The sequence below is a fragment of the Emys orbicularis genome, chromosome 1, assembly GCF_028017835.1.
Source record: "Emys orbicularis isolate rEmyOrb1 chromosome 1, rEmyOrb1.hap1, whole genome shotgun sequence".
Classification (NCBI taxonomy): Eukaryota; Metazoa; Chordata; order Testudines; family Emydidae; genus Emys; species Emys orbicularis.
The window spans coordinates 102271217-102286026 of record NC_088683.1 but is presented as its reverse complement, the minus strand read 5'-3'; positions in this window follow the sequence as shown (position 1 = coordinate 102286026).

The window sequence follows — 14810 nt, the reverse complement described above, 5'->3', positions numbered from 1 at the left end:
CACTGCGGGCTTTTAAAATTAGATTGGATAAAGCACTAGAAAATGTATGGAAGGGAACAATCCCACAAGGAAGTGGACCGTATGAGCTAATGCAGGGGTTTTCTAACTGTGGTCTGTGGTCCACTGCATGGAGGGCTGGCTGGTCACATAATGCTGGTTCTCCTTCCTCCCAGTGGCTATACTGCATTACTAGCAGCTAACCCGGGGTGGGCAAACTTTTTGGCCTGAGGGCCACTTCGGGGAATAGAAATTGTATGGCGGGCCATGAATGCTCACAAAATTGGGGTTGGGGTGCAGGAGGGGGTGCGGGCTCTGGGGTGGGGTTGGGGATGAGAGATTTGGGGTGCAGGAGGGTGCTCCAGGCTGGGATTGAGGGGTCTGGAGAGCGGGAGGGGGATCAGGGCTCAGGCAGGGGGTTGGGGCATGGGGAGAGGCTCGGGGCTCCGAGCAGCGCTTACCTCAAGGGGCTCCCGGAAGCAGTGGCATGTCCCTTCTCTGGAGGCGCGGCCAGGTGGCTCTGCACGCTGCCCCATCCGCAGGCACCGGCCCTGCAGCTCCCATTGGAGCGCCGGAGGGGGCCATTGGAGCATGTAGGAGGTGGAGCGGGGCCATGCTGCAGCTTCCGGGAGCCGTGTGGTGTGGCCCCTGACCCTGCGCCCCGGCCGAAGCGGGGCCAAGCCATGTGGTGCAGGCCCCAACCCTGCGCCCCAGCCGGAGTGCTGGAGCAGGGCAGAGTCACTGGTGCGGCTCGTGGGCCGCATCCGGCCCGTGGGCCATAGTTTGCCCACCCCTGAGCTAACCATATACATTAAGTGCTTGCCTAGTTTTACTTTTCCATGTAAGCAATTCCTGTAGTGACCATAGGGATGGTATGCAGAGGCAGTTGTGAATAGGAGGGGAGGCAGGCTGCAGGACAATCTTTGTGTGATGATGGCAGTCCACACTGGAAAAAAAGTTTGTGAATCCCTGATATAATGGGTCTTTCCTATTTCTAACTCAGTGGTTCTCAAACTTTTTGTACTGGTGACCCCTTTCACACAGCAAGCCTCCGAGTGTGAACCCCCTTATAAATTAAAAACACATGTTTTATCTTTAACACAATTTTAAGGTGGTATTTGTATTTTGTTAATATCACTTTTCACAGCAGACTTACTAGCTAGCTGGGAGGCATGTACTCGTGACCCCCACATAATAATCTTGTGTCCCCCCCCAGTTTGAGAACCCCTGCTAACTCCTAGGGATCCTTTGATTCTTGGACTCATTTCACTCATAATCAGGGTTTAAACAGTCCAAAATGTAAAATTACTAGGTAGAATTAGTCTAAATTGTGTGGAAAAGGGAGTGTTCAGTCTTTAACCTGCTCCACATAACAATTTTGTCCTTTTAGGAAAATTTGTCACATTTTCTTTAGCTGAACATACATGGGTGAGTAAAACAAACAAACAAACAAACAAACCACCTCTCCCCTCCACCTCCCAAGATTCTTAAGAATATAGAGAAGAAAACACTTGTCATTTCTTTCCATTTTAAAATGTACCTACCCCTATAGCCCTAGGGACTTTTATATAGTAATTTAAAATCCAAAACTTAAAGACATGCCTTACCATAGCTAAACTCTGCCAACAAAATAACGCTGCAGAGTAAGACCCATCACACTCAACTGAACAAACCATTCCTCGGCTCACCTCGTCCTCAGAAGCCAAAGAGAGGAGCCTTGCAGTGTGCTCTGGAGATCAGCAAGATCAGGATGTGACAGAGCAAATGGGATAGTGAATTCCAGAGTTGAGGACTCTATACAGAAAATCCGCTGCAGCCAGGCCCGTCTCTTTTAAAGCAGGGAGTCTGGTGCTTAGTTCAAAGACCTCCACTGATTGCAGCAGCAGTGATGGTCTCTCATGTAACCAGGTCCCAAACCATTTAGGAGTTTATAGGTCAAAATTAACACCTTAAACTCTACTCCAAAATCGAGCTGGGTAAAAATCCCAAGATTTCAAAAAAATTTCTGTTCCACATTGTGGGGAAAAAACCCAAGGCCTTTTAACCTTTTATATTAAAAAAAGATACTGAAAGCAACCCATCCCAAAATAGCCAATAGCTTGGTGATTTGGGTACTCACGTGGGATGTAGGAGACTTGGGTTCATATGCTGCCTGCTTGGGAGCTCTCTCAATCCCTCCTCTTGGAGCTGTTCCACTTTGTATAAATGTCAATTGGCAGGGATCTGGAGCTGGGTCTCTCTTATCCTAGGGGAGTGCCTTGACCTCCAGGCTATATAGTCTTTCTCTCATTATCAAGGGGGCTCGGATAATTGCTTCTAGTTGCTTCCCCCAACTAACCAACATTACCTGTCCTATCAGCACTGAAACTCAGCCAGCTAGCGCTCCTCTAACCCCCAATCTCTATCGGATATGGGGCAAATTGCTTCACTGCACCAGCTGGGTTAGCAGATAAAAAGAGAATTGTAAGAGCTGGGTGTTTTTTCCTGACTAACATATACTTTAACTTAGAGTAGCTATATAATATGCAAGTTACATGTTGACTCCAGTGAGTCTCACACATAATTACTCTGATACTTGTATCTCCAGTAACTGAGTATGATGAACAAAACAGCTCCCACATTTACATAAACCACTCCTGTAATTCTTTTTCTTTCTCTGAGGTACAGTTTTCAAACACCTTCAGTTCCTTAAAAGGAAGAGAAAAGGCTTCTTTGTTTCCATCCATGTAGATTTCCAAGCTTTACAAGTTATTGTATGGACCAGCCTGCAGATATCTCAGCCTAGGCTCTCCTGTTTGATGTTTTATGGCTTCTTTGTGGACTAATTCCCTAAAAAGTTTAGATAAACCTTCCAGTAAAGGTTTCCATTTAAACAAGCTTGTGCACTGACAAAGACAGACCGAACTCCAAAACAGCGTTACCATTGTCTTCTACAAGTGTTACAGTACAACACAAAAAGAACAGGAGTACTTGTGGCACCTTAGAGACTAACAAATTTATTAGAGCATAAGCTTTCGTGGGCTACAACCCACTTCTTCGGATGCATAACAAAGACTCAGAAGTAGCCAAATACTTGTTAATAGATTACAATGCTACTAGCCTTTAAAGCTGCCTCTATAGAAAACTCCTTGAAGTCTATCAGCCAAAGTCTAGGGTGTAATCAGAAGACTCCAGACTGAAAAACTTTCTTCTTCTATTATGAAGCACCAAAGAGAGCTGCTCCTGCCTGTACCCCAAATTCAGACAAGGAATCACTGCGCATAAAAATAAGACACAAAACATTTACCTGGCCCGTAGCTCAGCACAGCACCTTAGCTTTACACCACTACAATGACTGCCTGTAGTACACAGCCTGGCTAGGTTTTTTCTAGTTCTCCTCTTTCTCCAATTGGTCTTTATTAGGGAGCGTCAGCATGTATGTTCTTTGCTGCTCAGTCAATAGGAAAATGACAATGCTAGATTAATATAGATGCAACAGCTAGAAGAATTAACCCTTTGTGTACACTGAAATTCAACCTGAGAAATGTCCATTAATACTTCTAGGGAAAAATAACTCCAAACCTATATTTACAATATGAGAGAGACACTAGCAGGAATAGTCCAAGAGATCTATGGATGATAGTCAACTGCGGAATAGATGAGTTTGCAATACAAGACATAAAAAAGGTCGGTTCATTATTCCTACCCCCAGTTCTAGTAGAAATACCCACAGAGAGGGCCTGAGGGGAGAAAAACTCCATGAGGAGATGAGTAGGGTTACCATATTTAACAAATAAAAAAAGAGGACCCTCCACGGGGCCCTGGCCCCGCCCATTTCCCACCCCCAGCCCCGTCCCAGCCCCGCCCCAACCCCGCCCTAACTCCGCCCCCTCCTCCCTCGCACTCCCAGCCACGCGAAAAGGGCTGCCCGAGCGCTACCGGCTTCATGGTTTGCCGGGCAGCCCCCAGACCCTGCGCCCCCAGCTGGCGCTTCCCCAGCGCAGCTGGAGCCCGGGAGGGGAAGCGCCCAGCCGGGGACGCAGGGTCTGGAGGCTGCCCGGCAAACCGTGAAGCCGGTAGCACTCGGGCTTCGAGCAGCCCCCATGCCTCCGGACCCTGCGCCCCCGGCCGGGCACTTCCCCTCCCAGGCTCCGGTGGCGCAGGGTCCGGAGGCATGGGGGCTGCCCGAAGCCGGTAGCGCTCGGCTCTTAAACAGAGCCGAAGAGTCAGGGGAGGAGCAGAGCCGCCGCGGCCGGAGGCTCTGCTCCTCCCCTGACTCTTCGGCTCTGTTTAAGAGCCGAGCTGCCCGAGCGCTACCGGCTTCGGGCAGCCCCCATGCCTCCGGACCCTGCGCCGCCGGAGCCCGGGAGGGGAAGTGCCCGGCCGGTGGCTGGGGTCCGGAGGCAAAGGGGCTGCCTGAAGCCCATAGGGCTTGGGCAGCTCGGCTCTTAAACAGAGCCGAAGAGTCAGGGGAGGAGCAGAGCAGCCGCGGGAGGGGAAGTGCCCGGCCGGCATTTTCCCGGACATGTTCGGCTTTTTAGCAATACCCCCCGGACGGGGGTTTGATTGCCGAAAAGCCGGACATGTCCGGGAAAAACCGGACGTATGGTAACCCTAGAGATGAGCCTCTGGAAGAGTTCCCCCAAAATCATTCCATGTTGGGACCTGTGTTTGATCACCCCATTTTATGAGCAGCAGTTCTCCCCAAAGAAACATGTGGAGTCCCAAAATCCCAGAGGATCCACTAAAGGTAAGGGTCATCTTCCTCAATATCTTTCTCCTGTGCCCACATTTACACACACTGCCCTCCACATGCTGGCAGGACTCCCCAGTGGATTGCAGCTGCCCTGGGGCATCCTTCCAGTAAACAATATTGCTAACTCTCATGCTGCATGATGCTTTTCCTTAAAGCCAGTGTGTATACACGGGCACAGGAGGATGATAATGAGGAATAAGTGTGTATATACAGCATCCTCTTGAGTGCTGGGAGAAGTGGAGTGTCTTCTTCCCATTCTGGGTAATAGTCAGGGGACTAAAACTTAAAGTATCCGTATTCCCGAAGTGTGGAGTCCTGGCTGACTGCTCTGACATGGAGCTGCGTGCCGATAGAGGAGTCAGGCCATTGTCCCCACCCAGGGCAACAGGAGTCCAGGGTGGGAGAATACATCTGCCAGACCGCATTCCTAACACACCCCTCACTGAAAGGTGTCCTCCCCCCCCCCGCTTCTTTTCTTATTCTACAGAGGACCCAGCCCTCTTTCTCCACCAGAGGCAGCTCTGTGGAGGTTACTATCATTCCAGTGTTTACACATCAGTTTACAGTGTTATGACTCTATATTCACAATGGAAAAAGATAGAACCTCAGGGATTGTTTTAATTAAAGTGCAGAATTTCAGATGATGGCAAGTGCAGCCCAAATGGTGGAGTCTCACTAAAATCCTGAGCGCTACTGTTTCTTTTCAGCCCTATGATTTGCTGCTGTTCCCAATGTGGAAGCAGTTATATGGGGGGATTGCGCTGTGTGTGCGTGTCTGTGTTTTTTAATGAGAACTTTACAATCACACTTATGCAAATTGTCCCAGCAGTAACCCCTGGGCCTGTCAGGCTGGGCACAGAGAATGCATGTTGTGATGTTCCAAAAGAAACAGGGTGCCAACGTGTTCTACTAAAATCTTAGCAGATGCCCACTGAAAAGACAGTTACCTTTTCCGTAACTGGTGTTCTTCAAGATGTGTTGCTCATGTCCATTCCATATTAGGTGTGTGTGCTCGCCACATGCACCGGTGCCGGAAGGTTTTCCCTCAGCAGTATCTGTAGGGGACCGGCTCTGGCACCTTCTGGAGTGGCACCCGCATGGCGTGGTATAAGGGTCACCCTCATCTCTCCCCACCCTCAGTTCCTTCTTGCCAGAAACTCCGACAGAGGGGAAGGAGGGAGGGTCATGGAATGGACATGAGCAACACATCTCGAAGAACACCAGTTACGGAAAAGGTAACTGTCTTTTCTTCTTTGAGTGCTTGCTCATGTCCATTCCATATTAGGTGACTCCCAAGCAGTACCCATGGAGGTGGGTAGGAGTTCACAGACGTGTAGATTGCAACACAGCTCTGCCGAACCCAACGTCATCCCTGGCCTGCTGAGTAATGGCATAATGAGTGGTAAACATGTGAACAAAGGACCACGTTGTGGCTCTACAGATGTCCTGGATAGAGATGTGCACCAGGAAGGCTGCCAAGGATGCCTGAGCTCTAGTCGAGTGGGCGCTGACAATTGGCAGCAGCGAGACCCCCGCCAGGTCGTAACAGGTCCTAATGCATGAGGTGATCCAATTGGAAATCCTCTGTGAGGACACTGGGTGACCCTTCATCCTATCCACTGTAGTGATGAAGAGCTGAGTTGATTTACGGAAAGGCTTGGTACATTCTAAGTCAGGGGCTCTCAAACTGGGGGTCGGGACCCCTCAGGGGGTTGGGAGGTTATTACATGGGGGGTCGTGAGCTGTCAGCCTCCACCCCAAACCCTGCTTTGCCTCCAGCATTTATAATGGTGTTAAATATATAAAAAAGTGTTTTTAATTTATAAGGGGGGTCGCACTCAGAGGCTTGCTGTGTGAAAGGAGTCACCAGTACCAAAGTCTGAGAACACCTGTTCTAAGTAAAAAGTCAAGGCCCTTTGGACGTCCAGTGCGTGAGGACGCCTCTCTCCAAAGAATCATAGAATATTAGGGTTGGAAGAGACCCCAGGAGGTCATCTAGTCCAATCCCCTGCTCAAAGCAGGACCAACGCCAACTAAATCATCCCAGCCAGGACTTTGTCAAGCCGGGCCTTAAAAACCTCTAAGGATGGACATTCCACCACCTCCCTAGGTAACCCATTCCAGTGCTTCACCACCCTCCTAGTGAAATAGCTTTTCCTAATATCCAACCTAGACCTCCCCCACTGCAACTTGAGACCATTGCTTCTTGTTCTGTCATCTGCCACCACTGAAAACAGCCTAGCTCCATCCTCTTTGGAACCCCCCTTCAGGTAGTTGAAAGCTGCTATCAAATCCCCCCTCACTCTTCTCTTCTGCAGACTAAATAACCGCAGTTCCCTCAGCCTCTCCTTGTAAGTCATGTGCCCCAGCCCCCTAATAATTTTCGTTGCCCTCTGCTGGACTCTCTCCAATTTGTCCACATCCCTTCTGTAGTGGGGGAGACCAAAACTGGACACAATACTCCAGGCGTGGCCTCACCAGTGCCAAATAGAGGGGAATAATCCCTTCCCTCGATCTGCTGGCAATACTCCTACTAATACAGCCCAATATACTGTTGGCCTTCTTGGCAACAAGGGCACACTGCTGACTCATATCCAGCTTCACTGGTCTTGTGCGGTTTGGGACAGAACATCGTGAGGAAGATGTCCTGGTTCATATGGAAGGTAGACACCACCTTTGGCAGGAAGGCCGGGTGGGACCACAGCTGAACCTTGTCTTTGCAGAAGACCATGTACGGTAGTTCTTATGTCAAGGCCATAATCTCAGAGACTCGTCTTGCCAATGTCACTGCCACCAGGAATGCGATCTTCAATGACAGGTGGGAAAAGGAGTGGGAGCCCAGAGGCTCAAAGGGCGGGCACGTGAGCCTAGAGAGGACCAAGTTAAGATCCCACTGCGGGTCAGGGGTCTGTATCTGTGGGAAGAATCTCTCGAGACCTCTAAAGAATCTGACCATCATGTCATGGGAAAACACCGTCTGTTCTTGGATCGGCAGGTGAAAAACGGAGATGGTCATGAGATGCACTCTAACGGAAGAATGTGCCAGGCCCTGGTTCCTCAAATGCAGCAGGCAGTCTAAGACAGACTGTATGGAAGAACAGAGGGAGCGATGCCCCACTTGGATGCCCAGAGGGAAAACTGTGTCCACTTGGCCAGGTAAGTCAGTCTGGTTGAGGGCTTCCTACTTTCCAGGAGGACCTGTTGGACCTCCTCTGAACAGGTCCGTTCCTCTGGGTTCAGCCACGCAGCATCCACACCGAGAGGTGGAGGGTGTAAGAGCCAACTGTGGTCCTGTGACAGCAGGTCCGGTCGGTTGGGCGGGGGTCAGGGAGGGGCCACTGACAGGTTCATGAGCATGCTGAACCAATGCTGGCAAGGCTACGCCGGGGCAATCATGATAACCTGCGCACTGTCTCTCTTGATCTTTGTCAGGACCCTGCTGATGAGTTGAATTGGAGGGAACGCATACATCCTTCTCCCCGACCACAACAGGAGGAAGGCATCGGAGAGGGAGCCCTTGCCCAGACCTTGCTGAGAACAAAACCGATGATATTTCCTGTTTTGCCTTGTGGTGAACAGGTCCACAAGGGGAGTTCCCCACCTCTGGAAGATCATGTAGGCTACCTCCAGCTGGAGCGACCACTCGTGGTAGAGGAGAAGGCCCTGCTGAGGTGATCCGCTAGGGCGTTCTTGACGTCAGGGAGGTGACAAGCCTCCAGATGGATCTCGTGGTTGGTGCAGAAGTTCCAGAGACAGAGTGCCTCTTGGCAGAGAGCCAACAGGTGCGCTCCCCTTTGCCTGTTGATGGAGAACATAGAGGCTATGTTGTCTGTCAGGACTCTCACCACCTTGCCCGACAGGTGGGGTAGGAAGATCCCGCATGCCAAGCGGACCGCCCTGAGTTCTTTAACGTTTATGTGTAGCGTCATCTCCTGCGGGGACCACATACCCTGGGTCTGGAGATCTCCGAGGTGCGCACCCCAGCTGAGGTCCGAAGCATCCGAAACCAACTTGATGGAGTGAGGGGGGCTGTCAAACGGAACTCCCTCTAGGACCTTCTCACGATCGGTCCACCATTGCAGCAAGGTAAGTATCGTTGGGGGAATAGTAACGATCTTTTCCAGGTGATCCCTGGACTCGGAAAAGGCCGTCATCAGCCATTGCTGCAGGAGCCGCATCCAGAGCCTGGCATGGTGGACAACGTATGTGCAAGTTGCCATGTGGCCCAGCAGACGCAAGCAAACCCCGGCTGCAAGCTACCACCACCGACATACACTTAGTAAACACCCTCGGTGCTGTCGTCAGGCCAAACGGGAGGATCGCAAATTGGTAGTGGCTGGGTCCGACCATGAATCGGAAAACGTCTGTGTCCTTGGAAGATCGCTATGTGGAAGTAGGCATCTTTTAGGTTGAGGGCGGCATACCAGTCTCCCAGATCCAGGGAGGGGATGATAGAGGCCAGGGAGACCAAAATAATGCTAGTCGAAGCAGCAGACGTTTCAGCACTGTCACTGGCGGCAAGAAGGAACTGGGGGGGGGGGTGAAGCTGGCGGCGCCCCTTATATTGTGCCATGCGGGCGCCACTCCAGAGGGCACCAGAGCCGGTCCCCTACGGATACTGCTGAGGGAAAAACTTCCAGCACTGGTGCATGTGGCGAGCACACACACCTAATATGGAATGGACATGAGCAAGCACTCGAAGAAGAACATGCCCATGCCCAGAAATGACATTTCAGTTGCTTAAAAATTCTTTATTTGTAAAGCTCCTCCCTTGCCATGCCAAACTTAAAGGAGCACAAACTCTGCAAGGACAACTATATCCATGCCAAGTTTCCAACTTCCTGAGTGAAATCCTGACCTCATTGAAATCAATGGAGTTTGCCATTAACTTCTATGGGGGCAGGATTTCACTACTTGCACTTTTGCATTAACTCTGATCAAAAGAGGGATGATTAGAATTTTATTTTTACAATAGAAAAAATGAGAGTCAATGAGTCATGTTGTCTTTTGTGACCATCTGAGCAACCAACACCTTCTTTTGTCACTTCAAACCTACTCAGGAGAGAGGCCCATAGACAGGATTTGCCAATACACTAGACAGTAATTATTCCCTACCAATGAACCAGTTTCAAAGGATGACCTCTTGTGACATCTGGGTTCAGCATCACGTTAAAGGACTTGAAATCCTCTATTTACATCCATTTCTTCTGGCTGGGGAGAGTGAAGGTTTTGATGCAAGTGTAATGATGGTAGTGGAATTATAGCCTAATATTTATGTGGGAGGATGGCCTGAGATTAAAGTTTGCTCCTGTTTACAAAGGCTCAGGAGGCCTATAAAGCCCTATACACACAATTCTGCTCCCTCTCTCAGAGATCAGGAGCAGAGGTTGGCAGGGAAAGGTGTGCCTGAGGGATTGACGGCTCTGAGTTATTTTAGCGTGGACAAGGCTTTGGAGCTGTGCAAAGCAATTTAACTTTTCCATCGTGATTGACTGTTTCTTTGTTTGGAGGTTTACCTGTTAAATTATACCTAATGTTGAGTGTATGCTTGCACCTGGTATTGTGCTGATCCCCTCCCCTGGCTTTTAGTGAGATTAATATACATGGCTGCACAAGTTTCACTCTGTTTGGCTCTAGTTTGACCAAGCACTCTTCCAGTACTGCAGAATCAGTGCTATATTCCTTAGCGCCACTACCCGGGCTGCTTAAAAACACTTCCCACAATGTCATGATACTGTCAAGCAAAGCACAAACTGGACCCAAATAAGCATCTGGGCTATTAGCCAGAGAGGGACATTCAACTAAAACAAACAACGCCTCCCTTTCCTCTGAACTCCTCTTTTCCTGCCTCTTCTTTTCCAGCCACCCCTTTTTCTGTAGAGAAATACAATAAAATGTAGACACCAAAAAGGTGCCTCTCAGTGTCAGGAACTTTTAAGCTGCCGCTCTGGACTAAAGTGAAGTATAACAACCAGACACAGGGATGAACCGATTCAGATAAAATAAAATTGAAACTGAACTTTTGTCCAAAATTCAAACAACTTGTTGAGGTTTGAAAACGATCCGTTATGGATTTGTAATGATTATTTTTCATTTTCAGCTCGGTGGCATCTCACTTGAAAATGCTGAAGTAGCAGAAGTAAACTTGCTCCCATGAGCTTTTCAGCCCAATTTGAAGTACTTTGGGACAGATATGCAAACTAAGGCCCTGATCCCGCATTGAGGTGCATCCACACAAAGACCCCATTGACTTCAACAGGGGTTCCACTCATATGGAGCTCATTACAGGATCAGGATCTAAAATATTTTGACATTTACCCACCATTGCTATACTTTTTATACCTTTGTGAGTGGCCCAGGTTTGCTGCACCTCACTCATGCTCTTTCCCTTACTGCAACACTGTAAAGGCTGGTCTTTCTTTTTATAAACAGAAAGTCAGCTTGACCAGCCTCCTAGGGAAAACATCCCATTCCTGCTGTTAGCGCCAGGCAGCAGACAGCTTCCTGCAGGTGAAATTGTTCAAAGAGAAATAAATCAAGGGATTTTTTTAGAAGAGAATTTTATTCTATTGAACGTTTACAAACATCCATCCCATTGACTTCAGTGGGAGCAGAACTGGGCTGTGATTCAGCCTGGGGTGAATAAGAACATTGTCAAATAGATCACAAACAAAGGATTATGACAAACAGCAAGTTCTTCAGCAGTGAATTCCTTCCCCTTTGCTTGTCTTCCTTACAGCCTGACTGAGGCTATGCCTACACTTAAATAGCTACAGCTGGGCCGTTATAGCACTTCTGGGTAGACGCTCACTACAGCGATGGGAGGGGGTTGCTGTAGTTAATCCACCTCCCCAAGAGGTGGTGGCTAGGTCAGTGGAAAACTCTCCTGTTGACCTAGCGCTGTCTCACTGGGGGTTAGGTCAGCTTAACTACATTGCTCAGGGGTGTGGATTTTTCACACCCCTGAGCAATGTACCTAGGTCAACAGTACTTGGTCCTGCTAGTGAAGGCAGGGGGCTGGACTCAATGACCTTTCAAGGTCCCTTCCCATTCTAGGAGATAGGATATCTCCTTTAATTTAATTTAACCTAATTTTATAGTGTTGGCTTAAAACAAAACCAACTCTGACAGGCCCTAATCCCCATCACAATCCCCTTGTTTTGCCCCACCATCCAAACTGTATTTGTATTCTAATGGTGCATTACAGATGTCTCCGATTTTGCAAACACTTATGCATGTACTTTAAGCATTTGATTTGTCTCACGGATTTCAATGGGAATACTCATGTGAGTCAAGTTAAATGTGTGTTACTGTTTGCACGATTGGCAGCTTACAGTGGAAGTTCTTTGGTGCAGGGACTGTGTCTCTCTGTATTTGTACAGCATCTACCACAATGGAGCCCGGATTAGGGTCCTTGGGTGCTATTGCCACACAAATAAACTAACAATTTATAGTTGAGTACATGGGGGGAGGTTTGTTTTTAAAACTTTTAAATCTTTAGAAAAAAGACTGGAAAGGAAATACTCAATTTCTCAGCTCTCAGGGTCTGTATTAGAACCCTACTAATCCAGCTCACTGATTGCTGCCCTATCCTGAGAAGGGAAGTAGTTCTGATGATGTTAGGGTTTGAGCTCAGATAATTCAGGAAGGGAGGCATTTTACTCAGAGTAAAAACTGATGTTTTGTTTGGGACATCCATACGATATAGTGATTAAGGTCCTGTAAGTGCCCTGGGCAATCTAATTGATTTAGAACAGGGGTCGGCAACGTTCGGCATGCGGCTTGCCAGGGTAAGCACCCTAGCGGGCCGGGCCAGTTTATTTACCTGCTGATGCGGCAGGTTCGGCCGATCGCGGCCCCCACTCGCCGCGGTTCGCCGTCCCGGGCCAATGGGGGCTGCGGGAAGCCGCAGCCAGCACATCCCTCAGCCCGCGCCGCTTCCCGCCGCCCCCATTGGCCCGGGACGGTGAACCTCGGCGAGTGGGGGCCGCGATCGGCCGAACCTGCCGCGTCAGCAGGTAAATAAACTGGCCCGGCCCACTAGGGTGCTTACCCTGGCGAGCCGCGTGCCAAACGTTGCCGACCCCTGATTTAGAAAGTGTAGTTAAAAGACACTCTGCATACTCTTTAATTAGCGTTCAAGGCTCGACCCTGAGAGAGTCCCAAGCACACCTTACAGTCTACCTTGCCCACTCAGGCGAAATTGCCAATACAACTAAAAACAAAGTGTTGTTCACCAGGGTGCCCACATCTATCCTTGATTTGCTGCCGGTGATGTGGTGAGGAGAAGGAGCCCATGTTTCCCACCTATGCAAACTTCTCTTCTCAAGGATGTTTGAGTTATTTATGAAAGAATTAAGGTGGACCCATGGCTGTAATAGACCTGTAAGAGCCCAGATATGACCCTGGAAAGGCTCAGGCCTCTTTCTTCTCCCTCAGGTAAAATAAACATTCGATTACTGGGATGAAACCACCAGTTTCTATGACCACTCTCTGTTTGCTCTTTCTTCCTGTGCCCAGTTTGGGGTCAAAGGAAAACAGTCTCTCCACTTGCCTGGCTTTAAACTTATTCTCGAGATAAATGCAAACCAGTTTGGGCTGGAGCCCTGTCAGAAACTGAAAACCAGCTCAATGTCTGTACTAAAGGGTAGTGGTAAATGGCCACATACCCTTAGCCAATGACAAATGGCCTCCCCAGTTGGGAAGAAGACAACAGTGTCTGGAAGGAGTCTATGGAGGAAGTGGGTTTAGATTACATTTTATTTAATCTCTTAATTAACTAGCTAAAGACCTGATCCAAAGCCCATTGAATTTAATTGAAAGCCACTGGCTTCTATAATCTTTGGATCAGGTCCTATAAAAGTACAGGGGTTAAGCATTAATGAAATTCTCAATTGATACTAAATTGGGAAGAGTTGTAAACTGCAGTAAACACGGAGAAATTATTCAGAGTGAAAGATTAGAAACATGGGGAGCTAACAACTCCTCCCGACGGTAGGAGAGAGATGGGCTTGTGATCCAGGTAGTGAGGTTAAAGGCAGAAGCTCATGGTTCTATTCCTGGCTTGGCCATAGCTTCCTTATTCTCTCTGTGCCTCAGTTTCCCATCTACACAACAAGGATGACAGTACTCAGATGACTGTTGCAATCTGGGAAGTGCTCACACGTTATGGTGATGGAGCCCTGTGATGGTACACAAATCTCACACTGGAGAGCAAGGGGTTAAGGAACAAACTCTGGGCCTAGGCAGCCCCACCCAGGCACACCTGCATAAGCTAGGCAGGGCTTTAAAAGGTGAAGCAGAGCAGTAGCTCAGAGGCAGGCAGTGGAAGGGAGTAGACAGCTGCTCTGAAGGGAAGTACTGCCCAGGAGCTCACTGCCTAGCGCAGCGGTGGGCAAGAATGCAGGACTTGTGTGGCCTGCGGGCCGCAGGTTGCCCACCATTGGCCTAGGGCCTGACAACACAGACCTGTACAAACTCACAAAGGAGAAGCAGGGGATAGAGTGTGTGGGTCAGAAACTTGATCAGAGTGATTTACTCAGGGAAGCTAAAGAGACTGGAGTAGGAAGTGGTCCAGGGGGGCAGCAGCTTAGCACCCCAAGGTGTTGGGTGTAGCTGTCCACCACTGGGCCCTCGATTGGAGCCGGGGGGGAGAGGGTGTGCCTGGGCTTCCGTACCCACTCCTAGAAGACAATACAACAACACACGCCTTCACCGCCGGTGAGAGGCCAGGAGGAAAAGACAGTCTGTTCGAACCCTGTGCTGAAAGGGAGGACTGGAAATCCTTGGGACAGGGGCGCTGACGGACAAGACTGTGCTTCAACAGGGAGACGTCCTGCCACCTCCCTGTCTGATCACTAGGTAGCACTGTTGGCAGTTGTGCACCTTCTACAGGCCTAGGTAGATTCAACTTGGAGAAATGTAAGCGATTGTATCTGGGAGATAAAAATTCAAAACACTGACCTTCCATGAGCTGACTGACCTTCCATGAGAGTGAAACACCTGGAAAACAATAGTGCTGACAGAGGTGACATTCAATCAAATACTGAACAAGACATGCAATATGGTAGTAAAAAAG